A 17,860-nucleotide genomic window follows, 5' to 3' on the forward strand; every position below is an offset into this window, starting at 1 on the left:
GTTGCCTTCAGAAGACACCGTAGGGGTTCTGGGAGTGACCAGGCTCTGGCACATCTGGACCCTCAATTTTAGACTCACAGCAAAACCTTTCCAGTGATGCTTTTGAAGGAGGAGACAGGGTTCCGCTAGGCTGGAATCTTGGAAGATGAACATCCAGAAGACTGGCTGCATCCCTGCTGGTCAGGCCCTCAGGAGAACTGCAATGGGAAATGGAAACCATGCTGAAGAAGGAGGACCTCGACCAAGATTGTCCAAACCTGGCTGGCTCCAGCTCCACTCCCGACACTGGCTGCTTCCAGGGGCAGAGCAACCCTGACCGATCTCAAGTTGCTTTTCAGAAGCTGCAAGGAAAAAAAAAACCCTGCAGGAAAGAAACCAAGGTGAGTGGGTTTGCTGCAGTGGTAGCTTTGTTCAAATCAGATGCTTTGGAAGGCAATGTAATGACTTGCTAGGTTATGAGGAGAATGTGTTCTTTTGGGAGTCCTTTGTTTCTAACCTCCCAGGCTTGGAAGGACTTTCATGCTTTGGTAGAAATAGGTAATGATGAGGATTTCTGCTACTTTGGTAAAAGAGGGTAATCTCTCTGACGATGGTTCTGTCTTCTAAAACCTGTTTCCATACCAGATCATGCTGAACCCTTGGTTGTGCTGGTCAACTTTCTGACCTCAGCTAACTTCACTGACTTCAGATGTAACCTATCAATTGGACTGATCATCTGTCTCCTCCTTTCCCTAGATAAAGCCTCTAAATATCCTGAATGTTAGCTATGGATGGCATTTTGTGTGCCCAATGAGGGTACATCTTTGCAGTTTCAGTTACCAGCCTTGGGCCTGTGGCTGTCTTGACAGCTGGTGCACTGGAAGTATTTGTTTGTTGGGGTCAGTGTTAATGTGAAACCAGAAATAAGAAAATACACTCAGATGAGTGCTGAGCAGCTTGACTCTTCAAGTCCTTGTTGGGTCTACTCCCCTTATCAGCAGAAAGTAGCCAAAGCCGTCCACCCCCCTCCCCTAGATTGAGGCACGATCACAAGATATGGGGGGAGCTGAACTCATTCTACCTGCTATCCCTAATCAAGGTTGTGAAGGCTTACATGTCCTTCAAGCAGTTCAGAGCCCAATCAACAAGCTGTTTATCTGAGTTGTCTTCTACGAACTTCGAGGCAGCTCTGTTGAGTTTGGGCTGAGCTGGTTGAGATGGGATAGGATCACCAACCCCTCACCTGGATCTACATGTGTGCTGGTGACCTTGTGAACATGCAGAGGCCTGGAGCCTAGTCACGCCTGTACACAAGGATGGGTAGGCACCTTTTTAATCATGGTGCCACACGGTCCTGTTCACTATCCCATCAGTTCCCCAGCCCCATGACTCCTGGGAGGCAGACCTGAGATTTGTTCTCCAATCTTCTCACTTGGCAGCTTCATGAATAAGCCCTCTTTGCTGGTGACCTTGGCATCTCAGTGTCTTGGCTGGCTATGCACCAGGCAGAATGAACCTGGTCCACTTAGAGTGACAGTACTTCACTTGTGACATGTTACCTAGGAGGGCACCTGCATACTCCATCCCCAGAAAGCCACCGATGGGCAACCCAGGGCAGTTGGGCTGAGCATCCTCAGACGCTGGGCCTTGCCAGTCGATCCTGAAGACCTAGTGACTCGTTATCAGAACTGGCTAGTCTTCCAGTTGTTCAGAACTCAGAGGCAGGTCCGTCTTCCCTCCTGGCTGGAGCACTTCCTGAGTGGGGTTGGAAGGTCAGGGAAGCCCAGGGCAGCAGGAATTCTGTGACCAGGATCCAGGGGGTGTGGACTGGCATCAGTAGTGCTTTTCCAGACCCAGCTGTCCAGAGACAGTGGGCTCTGAACTTGAAGGACAAAGGCCACATTCCCCGACCACTGTGGGAAATGCCGTCATTTGAAGGGCCAAGGGGTAAGCGTGGTCCTGCACTGAGGGTGGATGCTCCTCAGGGGACACTGGGTCAATGAAGAAAAGTCTCTCCCGGGCAGCTTCTGCCCATGCAGGGTGGCATGCTTTCCCATGGACATAGGCACACTCTGTTCTGTGCTCTGCAGATGCTATATTTCTTACTAATCGAAGGTTTGTGGCAAGCCTGCATTGAGCAAATATGGTGCCAGTTTTCCAGTAGTATTTTCTCACTTTGTCATATTTTAGTTACTCTTGGGGTATTTAAGACTTTCATTATTTGATTTGTGATTAGTGATTTTACTCTTCTGACTTGAAAAGCCCAGGTGCTGGTTAGCAGTTTTTAGCAGTGAGGTGTTACGTCTGTGCACTGTTCAGACGTAAGCCTACACACATAACAGATTGAAGTGTAGTGTCAGCGAGCTTTATGTGCACCGGTCACCAACCAGTTCACGTGACTCACATTGTGCGATCAAGTCCTGATGATGACCTGAACCCGAGTTCTCTCTGAGGTCTGCCTGTCACTTGCTTCAGAAAGAACCTGTGGAGTTCTGCAAGCAGGACTGGGGGTCCAGGAATGCTGAACCCCCTTGCACTGTGGAGGAGGGACAGTCTGTGCCAGTGTGACAGTGACAAGTGGGCTGGGGCAGAGAACGGCCACAGTCTGTAGCACCAGACTCTAGTCGGGTTCCTCTGAGTGGCTCCCAGTGAGTCCCTGACTCCCCAGGCTTCAGAGTCTATCTTTTCATCTCTGATTTTAGCTGAGATTCCTATTGAGTCAGATTATTCAGAGCTCCCCAGACTCAACCTCAGACCAGATTGCTCATCCCCCTTCCCCCGATAATGAAGTCTGATCCCCTCCCTGCCCTCAGCATGAATCCTGTATGTCGGTTTAGTGGGGTTATTCTGCTACAGTCTGAGTGTGTATTCCCCCAGAACTCAGATCGAATCCACATGCCTAGGGTGGTGGTGTTGGCCTTTGGGGGGTGACAAGGTCATGAAGGTAGAGCACCCCCCCCCATGAATGGGATCAGGGTGCTCCCAGCCCTTCCTCCACTTGAGGACATGGGGAGAAGGCACCATGTGTGAACTGGGAAGGGACCTCACCAGACACTTGAGTCTGCGGCTCATTGATCCTGGACGTTTGTCCTCCAGGTTCTGAGGACTCAGCTCATCGTCCTGTTGTTACAGGGGCTCAACAGACACCCCCACCCCTGCTGTTTCCTCTCACCAACTTCCTGTTGGTGGCCCCACCCTGCTCCTGGCTGTCACCCCCAGAGTGGGAGGTGAGCTTGACCTCACCCTCACATCAGAGTCCTGTGACAGGAATGAATCGCTCTTACCTGTCCTGACAAACATCGGGACAAGTGTGAACACAAGCGTGGACAATGAGGGAACCCAAGGATGGAGGGGCGGCCACTGTGCATCCTGTCAGGCAGCGTCGTCATGCATCTGCCATCAGACCGACTGCCTCCTGACTTCACAGAGGAGAGTGTGGGGCTGAGATTTGCTGGGCTGTGTCCATGCTTGTCTCAGTTTTCATTTGTAGTAACCATTAAAATATAGTAAGCCCATTACATATTGACATAACATTTCCTGTCTTACGAGAACTGCTTTCCAAAGTCAACCATTCACTGATGCATTCCTCTGCTTCAATCTGTTGATGTCTTCTACTGTATTAATTTCAGTTATATTTTCACCTCAGGTGGATTTTTAGTATTTTCTGTTTAAAACTTCTCTCTTCTTACTCAGTTAATCCATTTTTCTTCTTAGTTCTTCAGTCAGCTTTATGATCATCATCCTCAGGTAGATTCCCTGTCTTCACATCATTTCTAAGAAGATCTTGTTCCTTCATTTGGGACACGTTCCTGTCTCCGCATGTTGCCTACATTGCTGCACTTTGTGTATGTGATGTTTGGTTCAGTTTCTGGAAATTAGACAGGTGGCCCATTAGGAGACATCCTACGTGTCCCAGAAGCACACTCCCCTCTTTTGACCAGAGCTGTATGCTCTAGGGTTCCCCATGAGGGCTGCATAGGTCCTATGCATAGTATTCACAGGCTGAATACTCTGGGTGGTCTGGTAGATGTGGCTGCCACCCACCCCACTCCCCACCCCCACCCCATCCACTTGGTTGCCAGGCCCTGCCTTGCATAGAGGCTGTGAGATTCTGGTTGGAGGGGAAGGTACTGAGAGAGTGATTGCAGAATCACAGGGGGCCCCTGGTGCTATTGCTGGCTTACAGGTGGGATGAGTCAGGGTCCGGGTAATCCCAGGGCTGTTCCTCACCCACCAGGTGGTGACCCCAGGTCCTGGGGCTAGTGCTGGCCTGCTGGCAGGAAGAGCCAGTCCTGGGGGCTGTCTGAGGGCCCATGGATTCAGTGGCTGGTTTCAGACTGCCGACGGGTGGAGTCCAGGCATCCTGAAGCTTGTGTTGACCTGCTGGTGAGTGGGCTGGGTCCTGTCACAGCCAACTGTAGTTGTCCTGGGGCTAGTGTCTGCCCACTGCTAGGTGAGGATGACTTCAAGGCTAGAGCAGGCTTGCTGGTGGGCAGGGCTGGGTCTGGGGTCTCTGGTTACAGGGCTATGAATGTCCATGGTCTAGGGCCTGTGCACTGCATGTGTGTGGGGCCAGGTCCTGGGCCTTGTGGTGTGTAGGGCCATGTCCAGGAGCATCTGTGGGCCGGGGGGGCCTGTCTGGTGGGTGGGGCTTGTCCCTGCCCAGTTGGTCGTGGAACCTGAGCATCTCAGTCCTGATGTCCACAGGCTGTTGAGTAGGGGCAGGCTGACCAGCTAGAGATAGGATCCCACAGTGCTGCTGGCCGGCATGTGTCCATGTGGGACAGTGAGATCCCAAATGGCTGCTGCCAGTGGCTGTAAACCCAGGGCAACCAGTCTCCTGAAAGTAAGCCCCTCTGGCCTTCAAAACCAAATTGTCTAGGAGTTTGTCTTCCTGTTATAAGACCCCCATTCTGGGGTGCCTGATGGGGACCCAAGACTTCTTGCTGCTTGGGGACAACCTCTGCAATTGTAACTATTCTCTGATGTATGGATGACCCACTCTGAGGGATGGGTCCTTTTTTCTTAAAATATGTTGTTTCAGGTATACAGTATAGTGACTCAAGTGTTTTTACAGATTATGCGCCATCATAAATTCATATCCGATAATGGGTATAGTTCCCTGTGCTGTACAGTAAATCCAAACTCGGATTGATTTTATCTTATTGATTTTATCTATTCATGTTTGCCACTCCCATTCCCCACTTTGTGTCTCCCTGCTTCATCTCCCCTTTGGTAACTAGTAAGTTTATTTTCTGTGAGTCTGTGTGTCTGTTTCTGTTTTACACATGCATTCATTTGTATTTCTTAGGTTTCATATATGGAGTGATACCATATAGTATTTGTGTTGTTTCTCTAGGCATAATATTTTCTAGTTCCCTCCACGTTGCTGCAGATGACATTATTTCATTTTAGTCTTTTTTTCCATTGTGTGTATATACCACATCTTCTTTATCCTTTCTTCTGTTAATGGACACTTTATGCCTTCCATATCTTGACTATTGTAAGTAGTGCAGCTATGGACATTATGGTGCACATATGTTTTCCAATTAGTGTTTTGTGTTGGAAAACCCATTACTATTAAGTTAGCACTAATTTTTTAGAAAATTAGTAAGCTAATATTTTTGCAAAGTATCTGCCTTTTCATTTTAAATTTTAATAATCCAATAAAAATGTAGAAATGTTATTTCCTTTCTCTTCTAATTGTGGAGTAGAGAGGTAGTCATATTCATGGTTGGGGCATAAAATTATCATATTTTGCACCCTGAATTTTCTTAATTTTTCTCCATTTTCCACAACAATATTCTCCCACCTATGGTAACTTATGCATTTCAGTTCAGTTCAGTTCAGTCGCTCAGTCGTGTCCGACTCTTTGCGACCCCATGGACTGCAGCACGCCAGGCTTCACTGTCCGTCATCACCTCACATTGATTAGAATGACCACATCAAAAACCTACAAAAATAAATTCTGCAGGGGGTGGGAAGAGAAAGGAGCCCTCCTACCCTGTTGATGGGAATGTAAATCAGTACACTCACTAGGGAGAACGTTATTGAGGTTCTTTTAAAAACTAAACATAGAAGTACCCAGTGACCCAGCAATCCCATACCTAGGCATAGATCCAGAAAAAAACAAAATTTTAAAAGACAGCTGCACCCCAAGGATCGTGGCAGCACAAGGTACAATAGCCAAGATAGGAAAGCAACTTATTTGCTTCCATTTGTACAACTTATTTGTACAAGAACAGATGAATAGATACAGAAAACGGGGTACATATACACAATTCAATATTGTTCAGACATAAAGAAGGATGAAATGATGCCATTTCCAGTTACAGGGAAAATGCTAGAGGTGATCATCCAGTTACAGGGAAAATGCTAAGTGAAGTAGGTGAAACAGGGAAAGACAGATAATGTAGAATATCACTTCTGGTAGAATCTAAAAATGGATACAAATGAACTTAACTACAAAAGACAAACAGGTTCACAGACTTAGAAACTTATGGTTACCAAAATGAAAATGTTGTGGTGGGCAGAGAGTACTTAGCTGGTACAGATCAATATTTATATGTTAAAACAGGTGCTGTTGTTGTTGTTTAGTCATTCAGTTGTGTCTGACTCTGGGATCCCTTGGACTGTAGCCTGCCAGGCTCCTCTGTCTTTGGGACTCTCCAGGCAAGAATACTGGAGTGAGTTGCCATTTCCTCCTCCAACAGATCTTCCCAACCCAGGGATCAAACCCAAATCTTCTGAAAATCTCCTGAACTGCAGGTGGATTTTTTCCCATTGAGCCAGCAGGGAAACCATAAAACAGGTGCGGACGGGCTCTTAATAGTCACAAATTTGACAGGGCTTTAAATGACACCTGCCCTCAAGAAATGTCTTGGGGTACATCATCAGAAAAGAATACCAAACAGGGACAAGTTTCAAGAAGCCAGTTTCAAGAGGTAAATTGTACTCACAAGGTATAAAATAATAAAAGTACATGGAAAGATACTCCACATCAATAATTATTAAATCAATATGAATCAAAACTATAATAAGGTATCACCTCACAAGGGTCACAATGGCCATCATTGAAAAGATCTACCAAGAATAAAGATAAAATAAATAAATAAAATAAAAACCTGCACAGAATGTATGGAAAACAAAATCCTACAATCTGGGTGGGAATGTAAATAGTGAAGCCACTATAGAAAACAGCATGGAAGTTCCAAGAAGCACAAGACATAGAGGTATCATAAGATCCTGCAATCCCATTCATGGGCTTAGGTCTAGAGAAAATCACCATTCAAAATGACATGTGTGTAACAGACATAAAAACAAAAGTAAACAAATGGGGCCTGATTAAACTTAAAAGCTTTTGCACAGCAAAGGAAGTAATAAGCAAGGTGAAAAGACAGCCCCTGGAATGGGAGAAAATAACAGCAAATGAAACAACTGACAAAGGATTAATTTCCAAAATATACAAGCAGTTCATACAATTCAATGTCAGAAAAACAAACAATCCAATCAAAAAGTGGGACGAAGACCTAAACAGACATTTCTCCAAAGAAGACATATAGATGGCTAACAAACACATGGAAAGATGCTCAACATCACTCATTATTAGAGAAATGCAAATCAAAACTACAGTGAGATATCACTTCACCCCAGTCAGAATGGCCCTCATCAAAAAGTCTACAAACAATAAATGCTGGAGAGGGTGTGGAGAAAAGGGAATGCTTTTGCACTATTTGTGGAAATGTAGATTGATACAACCACTATGGAAGATGGTATGGAGATTCATTAAAAACCTAGGAATGAAAGCACCATATGACCCAGCAATCCCACTCTGAGGCATGTACCCTGAGGAAACCAAATTGAAAAAGACACATGTATCCCATTGTTCATTGCAGCACTATTTACAAAAGCTAGAACATGGAAGCAACCTAGATGTCCATTGACAGATGAATGGATAAAGAAGTGGTACATATACACAATGGAATATTACTCAGCCATAAAAATGAATGCATTTGAGTCAGTTCTAATGAGGTGGGTGAACATAGAACCTATTATACAGAGTGAAGTAAGTCAGAAAGAGAAAGATAAATACTGTATTCTAATGCACATATACAGAATCTAGAAAAATGCTGCTGAAGAATTGATTTACAGGGCAGTAATGGAGAAACAGACATAGAGAATAGACTTATGGACATGGGGAGAGGCGGGGAAGAGGGTGAGATAAATGGAAAGAGTAACATGGAAACTTACATTACCATATGTAAAATAAATAGCCAATGGGAATTTGCTGTATGGCCCCAGAAACTCAAACAGGGGCTCTGTATCAACCTAGAGGGGTGGGATGGGGAAGGAGATGGGAGAGAGTTTCAAAAGGGAGGAGATATATGTATACCTATGACTGATTCATGTTGAGGTTTGATAGAAAACAACAAAATTGTATAAAGCAATTATCCTTCAATTAAAAAAAAATGACACATGCGCCTTGATTGTCAGGGCAGCACTATCTATAATAAGTAAGACATAGAATCCACCAAAATGTCCAGACAGAAAACTGAGGACTAGGTGGTATATCTATACACTGGAATACTACTCAGCTGTAAAGCAGAGCAAAATAAGAATACTGTCAGCAGCATGGATGGACTAAAAAATTATCATACTAAATGAGGTAAGTCAGAGAGAAAAAGACAAATATCCTAACTTATCATGTGCAGGTGGAATCTATAAATACATAACAGTGACCTAATATACAAAACAGATTTGCAGTCTGAGAAAATCAAATTATGATTATCAAAAGAAAGGAAGGATAAATTAAAGAGTTTAGGATTTAAATATGCACACTAATATCTATCAAATTGATAATCAAATAGGAAGTAGTGAACAGACCAGGGAACTCTACTGAAACAAACTGTAATAATCTATATGAGGAAAAAATAGAAAAATAATATACTTCTGTGTAAAATCAAATCAGCTCCTGTACAACTAAAACTAACAAAACAATGGAAATCAACTCAACTCCAATATAAAATAAAAATTAAATGACAAATGACCTGAGGTCCGTCTAGGGGACATCAGACAGTGGTGACCCTACAGATTAGATATTTGATATGCTATGACATTAATATGACACAGCCAAAGGTTTTCACTCAGCAGAACACAGAGCAACAACCCACTCAAGGTGCCTGGCCTCATGTGAATGCGACTAGGTGAACAGAAGAAAAAGGACTGCAGGTTAATCAGGGCAACACCCTCAGTTCAGATGTTGGAAATCTCCAAGGGGACAAGACACACAGCAGGTACAGGGTCCCCAGGTGCAGGATCCTGACCCATGGCCTGGGGTGAGACCCACACAGTCTCCAGACCCTGCACCTGGGGTCACATGACCCTTGGTTAGGACACCACTTTCTGCTGGTTGGGCCCCTCAGGAGTGGGTCTCTGTAACCTCCTGGGATGGTAGAAAGAAGTGTAGGGTCAGTCTCCTCTCCCCACACTTGCCCCAAAGAAGTCTTCATCTCTTCCCTTTGGTTGTATGTAATTTTAACTGTTTTTACAGGTGTAAAATACATGGTAATGCTGGACACACCACCTTGGTTCTGGCAGGCTTGGTCCTTTCTTACCCCACTGAGGTGTTGAGAAAACACATCAGACGCAGGGCTGGAAGAAGAGGGCCAGGTCTGTTCTCTGCTGAGCAGGGACAGCCAACTGGAAGGAGATCATAGCAGCAACCTCACCTGCTGCCCTTTGGCCTTTTGTCTGACCCACGTGCCCTGCAATCAGTTTTCCAAGTCAACCTGCTCCCTTCCCGCCATGCTTGTCCTGGTAAATTAGAATGAGTACCAGGTAGCCCACCTGAGAAGTCTCCAGGAGCCCCAAGGAGGGTGAAACTTGAAGGGGTAAAGAGGCAAACAGGCACGTGTCTGTATAAAGTGAATAGCATAAGGTATTAATTCCTAAACACAAATGAAGCTCACATGTATTCATCCCCTTTTCTTAGCTTTGTGTGTGAGGCCTCCCTGTACACGTGATCCTGAACCATGAAAATGGGGTAAGATTCACATAGTCCCCAGACTGTGGGTCACACATCCCCTTGGTCACACACCCCCTCGGTTAGGACACCATAGCTATGGTCAGTGGGCTCCCAATGTGAAAGGAAGCCAGGCCCCTGCGACCTCCTGAGACCCTAGAAAGAAGTGTAGGGTGTGTCTCCTCTGATCACAACTGTCACTGAGAAGTCAGGCCTTGCCTGTCTTCACTTTAGGTCTGTGACTTTTTGCTGGTTTGAGAGTCATGCTAGAGTTGAACATACTACCTTGGTTGTGGCAGGCTGTCTTTCTTGTCCTGCTGAGATGTTGAGAAAACAGAAGAGCTGGGCTAAAAGACGAGGGGCAGCTCAGTTGTCTTCAGAGGAGAGTCAACCGGAAGGAGATCACAGTAGCAAACTCACCCGCTGCCCTTTGGCCGTTGGCCTGATCCCTGTACTTCTCACATCTTCATGTACACCAAATAAGAAATATCTGGTGAGTTCAGATTATAATAAACATTCTTTCCATAGCTTTTCCCATCTCAGTTGAGTCAGAACAGGGAGAAGGGTTGAAATTTTAAATGATTAATTTTAAGGCCCCTAAAAAAACATACATTAGACAGAAATCCTAGCCTTCACTGGTGTATATGAATGAATTACAATGTGTCTTTCTTATAAAATTGCAAGACATGAATAATCAGAGTTGCAACAAATTGGAGTTATGCTTGAAATGATTTGAGCTGAAACAGTTTGGATGAAGGCATATGAAGATGTGTGGGATGATACATACTTAAGAATGTATGTATCATTAAGTTGATAAGATATACTTTGTAAACAAAAATGAAACATTTAACTTTTTTACACTACCTGATCTTTAAAGAATTTGCCATCACCACCTGAGTCTCCTGTGGACTTGATGGTTTATTGCCACCAGATTAAAACTAGTTACATGAGTCCTGATTAGATTTGTTTGCTTTGAAATTCTTTATGTTTCTCTCTCATAATATGATTTTCTAAATGCCACTATCTGTATCACTTATTTTGTCTACCTATAGAGTTGTCTCGCACATTGTCCACTGTGTAACCATCTTCCATGTATATAGATATTTATATGTCTGTGTATATAGATATCTACATCTATATGTATGTATAATAGATATTTATATCTGTATGTACATAGATATTTATGTCTATATGTACATAGATATTTATATTTCTCTTTATGTAGATATTTATGTCTCTATGTACCCTGGCATTTTATATCTCTATGTATCTAGACATTTATATATCTATGTACCTAGAATTTACATTTCTGTGTACCTATATATTTATGTATCAATGTTCCTAGACATTTACATATCTATATACCTAGAATTTACATTTCAATGTATCTAAACATTTACACATCTCAGTACATAGATATTTATGTCTCTATGTACCTAGAATTTATATCTATGTACACATATGCATAAACAAATAGATGTCTTACAAGTGTAACAGGGACTAGAGAAAAGGAAACGCTCCTACAAATATAGTCAGACATGATGACTAAACAACAACAAAATAGAAAATGTATTTGGTTCACCTGCCACCAATAACACATTGTATATCAGTGTTACTACAATATGAAATAAATGTTAACTTAAACAAGAATGCACAGGGGTACTTCACTTCAGTTCAGTGGTTAAGATTCTGTGCTTTCCTGGATGAAATATGGAAAAAAAATTCTGATGGAAATTATATTATTCCTTAAAATTATACTATTTTCAGGAAAATGTATTTACATATTCTCATCTAAGGCAAGCTTGTCAGAAACACACAGAAAACTGCCATAGGAAATCACATTTAAGTCCAATCTAAAATATGACACAAATGAACTTATCTGTGAAACAGAAAGAGATTCACAAATCCAGAAACTAATGGATGCCTGTGGGGGTTTGGTTGTGGGTATTGCCAGATGAGGGTAGAGGTTAAGAGATAAAAAGCACTATGTATAATATATGAAAAATAATAGAATATAGTATGAAGCAGAGAGAAATAAAGACATGATTTTATAATATCTTTAAATGGCATATATTCCATTAAAATATTGAATTACTATGTTGTATGTCAAAGCAAATATATAATGTAAATCAACTGTACCTCAGGTAAAAAAGAAACAGTGGATGGATAGCTACAATCACAACAAATGATTAAGAATGAAGGTTGAAGTGAAGTGAAGTTGCTCAGTCGTGTCTGACTCTTTGCGACCCCATGGACTGCAGCCCACCAGGCTCCTCGGTCCATGGGATTTTCCAGGTGTGAATACTGGAGTGGGTTGCCATTTCCTTCTCCAGGGGATCTTCCCGACCCAGGGATCAAACCCAGGTCTCCCGCATTGTAGGCAGATGCTTTACCGTCTGAGAAATAAAAATGGGAAAATTTTAGGAATGGAAATTCCCATCAAGAAATTAATTTGGGTGAAATTACTAAAAATGTTCATTGGTTCATACACTAGATGGAACAATATGAGGATCTTCAAAAAATAAAACATAAAAGTGCCTTAGGAAGCAGTAATCACATGCCTGTGATACAGCGAAAAGCAACATGTTCAAAGATGAGGGTACCCTTGCCATCCCTGTCAGACCAGTTTTCATAGCAAGGACACTGGTGCCACTTAGGTGTCCAAGGACACAGAAATGAATAAAGAAAATGGGTTCTATACACACAGTGGTGTATTAATCAGTCATAAGGAACAATGAAACAATGCCATGTTCAGGCACAGGCAAGAAGGTAGAGCTGATCATAGCAAGTGAAGTAAGACAGGGAGTGACAAATAGAATATGATGTCACTTCTAGGTGGAATCTAAAAATGGATACATATGAGCTCTTTGAGCCAAGATATATAATAGTTCACAGACTTAGGAAAATCTCTTCTCACTGTTAGCAGAGAAGAAAGCTTTTGGAAAGCTACTTGACTAACATGTGCACACTACTATTGAGAAAATAAGCCCCAAGGACCTAGTGGGTAACACTAGGAATGATACTCCATTTTCTGTCATAATCGATACAGGAACAGTCCCTGAAATACAGCATGTACACATCAATGTGTGAGTGAATCAAGTGACTATGAATTAAAAAAAAAAACAAAACAAAACACCCACTGCCTTGTAATTCATCTATATACTCAAGTTCAAATAACTAGATAACACAGTAAATATAGAAACATATACTGACTCTATTCCCTTCAACCCATGATTACTTTGGCTGGTATCACATTTCTGGAGACGGCAGGCTTGGGTCCCAAGGCTGGATTGTTGTGGGGCTCAGGGTCCTGGGAGGATGTGGCAGGCAGTGTGACCCCACAATGTTGCTGAAGTGCCTCTTGCCCTCTGCAGAAGGCCTCCATCTCTAGATATAGGTGAGGTAAATTAAGAGATTTGAATTAAGGTAGACACACATCTGGAAAATACCATGGACAGAGGACTGGGATCCTGGTAGACTGTGGTCCATGGGGTCGCTAAGAGTCTGACACGACTGAGCGACTTCACTTTCACTTTTCACTTTCAAGCATTGGAGAAGGAAATGGCAACCCACTCCAGCATTCTTGCCTGGAGAATTCCAGGGACGGGGGAGCCTGGTGGGCTGCCGTCTATGGGGTCGCACAGAGTTGGACACGACTGAAGTGACTTAGCAGCAGCAGACACACATATATATCCAATAGATGATAGAAAACGACCTGCTGAATAGCAGATCGAAGTTTACTGAACACACCATGATCACCTAGGTGGGAACAAAAACTTGAAAGAGAATAGATAAATGCTCACATTTTAATGAATCAAGTTTCTGTACATACGAAACACACACAATATCAGAAATCACCTCGATCCCAATATAAAATCACACAGAAATGAACGGGGTCGGGGGAAATGTTTGAGGCTGAATAATGCTGCCGCCTTGTGGCCATTTTCTGTAACAACAGTTTGAAAAGCTGTGCTGATGGGCATTGAGTGTTCTCAAGGCCAAAGGGTCTGTAAGTCAAAAACAGTTGATCTCAACAAACGTCCTAGGGGTGGTCATCAGAAAAGAACTCAAAACAGGGCCAAGTTACAAGAAGCCGCCTCAAGAGGTAACATGAACTCACCCTTGAAAAGAAATCACATGAAAAGAGGTCAGTTTCGCTAAATATTAGAAATTCAAATCGAAACCACAGGAATTCGACAAACTAACTGATGGTGAAGGTGTGGAGAAAAGGGAATATTTCTCCCCTGATGCTGGGAATATACATTTGTAACAGACACTATGAAGGATCATGCGAGGGTTATTAAAACTAAGAAAATGAGAATGAGGTTAGAACACTCTCTAACACCATACACAAAATTAACTCCAAATAATAAAGATCTCAAGGTCAGGAGGGAGTCTATGAAATTCTTAAGGAAAACATAGAACACTGGATGATATAAACTACAAGGTCTTTTTGGGTTTGGATGACAGCATTGCAAGGTCTTTTGGAATCCATCTCCTAGAGCCATGAGAAATAAACCAAAAACAGCAAAGCATGACCTACTTCAACTTCAAAGCAGGTGCCCAGGAAAGGAAACCTTAAGGAATGAAGAAGGCAACCCAGAATATGAAGAAATATTTGCAAACCAAGATATCCACAAGGAATTCATCTCTGAAACCAGCAAGCAACTCACAATTTGGTCATATATAAATAAAATTTATTCTGTAAAAATATTGAATCATTATGTTGTATTGCAACACAAATATAGTTATGTTAATATACTATACTTCAATTACAAAAAATATTTGATGTAGAGCTACAAACACAAGAGAAAAACAAGAATAAAAAAGAAACAAAATGAAAATGGAAAACTTTATACAACAGAAAAGCCAATTGTGAAATTACTTTGGATGAGGTTATTATAAATCACATAAACTAGATTTACTGCTTTAATGTTTGCTTCAAAAAGAACTAGTCAAAAGAGGTCAAAGAATCTACCAACAAGATAAAATATGAACAAGGAAGTGATGCAAAAGTCACATTTTGCCAAACCCATGTTCTGAAAATGAGCACCATCACAAGATGCATAGAAATTTTGATGATTTCTTTCAAAAACAATTCAAAAGGTGTTAACTCTGAAGATGTATTTCCCATATTTTTATCTAAGCCCCAATTTTTCTGGATGAAATGTGTAGAATTTCACATTTTAGGCAGGAAATTCTGCACCCCAGTTTTCCTGAATGAAATATGGGGAGTTTCACACTTCAGGCAGGAAAATCTGCATCCCGAGTTTCCAGGCTGAAATATGGAAAATTTCATATTTCAGGCAGGAAAATCTGCATCCCGAGTTTCCAGGCTGAAATATGGAAAATTTCATATTTCAGGCAGAAAACTCTACTCTCTAAGTTTCTGGGCTGGAAATACAGAAAATTTCATATTTCAGGTGGGAAACTCTGCACCACAGGTTTTGGGCTAAAATATGAAAAATTTCGTACTTCAGGCAGGAAACTGCACTCCCAGTTTCTGGGCTGAAATATGGAGAAATTCACAATGTACCATTCCATGAGAAGAGAGGTCAGGGGAGAGTGTTCTGTGAGTGTTGACTGCCATACCTGTTGTTACCCTGATTAGTGAATCTGTCCTGTCAGATGACTTCCCAGCAAGAGGCAAGCAGTCTGTTTCTTTCATTAAACTCAAAAACTTTTCCAAAGCTGTTTGTGAAGAGAAAAATGAACCAGTGTGGTTTTAAGGCAGGTTGAGGCTGCAATTATAGAGCTTCTACAGGTGGAACATATTGCTTTTACTTAAAATAAGGGCACAATTCCCAGGTTCACAAAGGCATGTTTTCTGGCTGTTTCAGAGTTGTGTAAAGACACAGATAGGACACACTGTACCATTCCAATTGAGATAAGATGTCAGGGGAGAGTGTTCTGTGAGTATGGATTGCCAAACCTGCTGTTACCCTGATCAGAGAGTCTGTCCTGTCAGAAGACTTCCCAGCAAGAAGTGGCAAGCAGTCTGTTTCTTTCAGAAAACTCAAACACTAGACCAAAGCTGCTGTTGTAATGAAGAGAGACATGAACCAGTGTGTTTTTCTGGCCACATCGAGGCTGCAACTATTCAGTTTTCACAATTAGAAAACACTTTTGCCATCAGGCACCAATTCCCAGGTTCACAAAAACATGTTTCCCTGTGTTTTCAGAGTTCTGTAAAGACATTCCTATGAAACGATGTACCATTCCTTAAGAAAAGATGTCAGGGGATAGTGTCCTATGGGTGTTGACTGCCATACCTGTTGTTACTCTGATTAGGTGAAATTTTACTGTCAGATGACTTCCCAGCAAAAAGTTGGAAGCAGGCTTTTTATTTCAGAAAACTCAAAATTGTGAACAAAGCAGTTGTAATGAAAAGAAAAATGAAGAAGTATGTTTTTCTTGCAAGTTTTTTAAGGCTGCAACTATGCAGCTTATACTGGGGGAAATACTTCTTTTGCCATAAGTTCCCAATTCCCAGGTTTACAAAATCATGCTTTCCTGTAGTTTCAGAACTGGGTAAAGACCTCTTAGGATACACTGTACCATCCCATGAGAAAACAGGTCAGAGGAGAGTGTTCTGTGAATGTTGACTGCCATATCTGCTTTTACCCTGAGTAGGTGCTGCTGTTACTCTGAAATAGTGCTGTTATGTGACTTCCCAGCAAGAAGTAACAAGCAGCCTGTTGTTTTTTTTGTTTTGTTTTGTTTTCAGGAAACTCCAAAATTTGACAAAAGCTGTTGTATTGAAGAGAAAAATGAACCAGTGTGTTTTTCTGGCAGGTTTGAGGCTGGAATTGCCCAGCTTCCAAAGGTGAAAAATACAACTTTTACCATAAGGGCCCAGTTCCCAGGTTCACAAAAGCATGTTTCCTGGCTGTTTCAGAGTTGTGTAAAGACACACCTATGACACAGTGGACCATTCCATGAAAAAGTTGTCAGGGCAGTGTTCTGTGAGTGTTGACTGCCATGTCTGTTGTTACCCTCATTAGGTGATTCTGTACAGTCAGACAGCCTCCCAATAAGAAGTGGGAAGCAGCATGTTTCTTTTGGAAAACTCAAAAACTTAACCAAAACTGTTGTTGTCATGAAGAGAAAAATGAACCAGTGTGTTTTTCTGGCAGGTTTGGGGCTGGAATTATCCAGCTTATAAATGTGGAAAATACATGTTTTACCATAAGGGCCCAATTCCCAGTTTCACAAAAGCATGTTTCCTGGCAGCTTCAGAGTTGTGTAAAGATACACCTAGGACACATTGTACCATTCCATGAGAAAAGATGTCAGGGGAGATTGTTCCCTAAGAGTTGATTTCCATACCTGTTGTTATTAGGTGAAACAATACTGTCAGTTGACTTCCCTGCCTGAAGTTGGAAGGAGCCTGTTGCTTTCATAAAACTCCAAAACTTAACCAAAGCTATTGCTTTAATGAGAAAAATGAAACTGTGTTTTTCTGGCAGCTTTGAGGCTGAAACTATCCAGCTTTCACAGTGGGAAAATACTTCTTTTGCCATCAGGCCCCAATTCCCAGGTTCACAAAATCATGTTTCCCTGCAGTTTCAGAACTGTGTAAAGACACTCCTAGGACACACTGTACCTTTCCATGAGAAAATAGGTCAGAGGAAAGTGTTATTTGAGTGTTGACTGCCATACCTGCTGTGACACTGATTAAGTGAAACAGTACTCACGGGACTTCCTGGGAAGAAGTGGCAAACAGCCCGCTTCTTTCAGAAAAATAAAAAAACTCAACCAAAGCTGTTGCAATGAAGGGAAAAATGAACCAGTGGGTTTTTCTGGCAGGATGAGGCTGCATATTTCCAGCTTCCTAAGGTGAAAAATATAGGTTTTGGC

Source organism: Muntiacus reevesi, chromosome 10, assembly GCF_963930625.1.
Source record: "Muntiacus reevesi chromosome 10, mMunRee1.1, whole genome shotgun sequence".
NCBI classification, from domain to species: domain Eukaryota; kingdom Metazoa; phylum Chordata; class Mammalia; order Artiodactyla; family Cervidae; genus Muntiacus; species Muntiacus reevesi.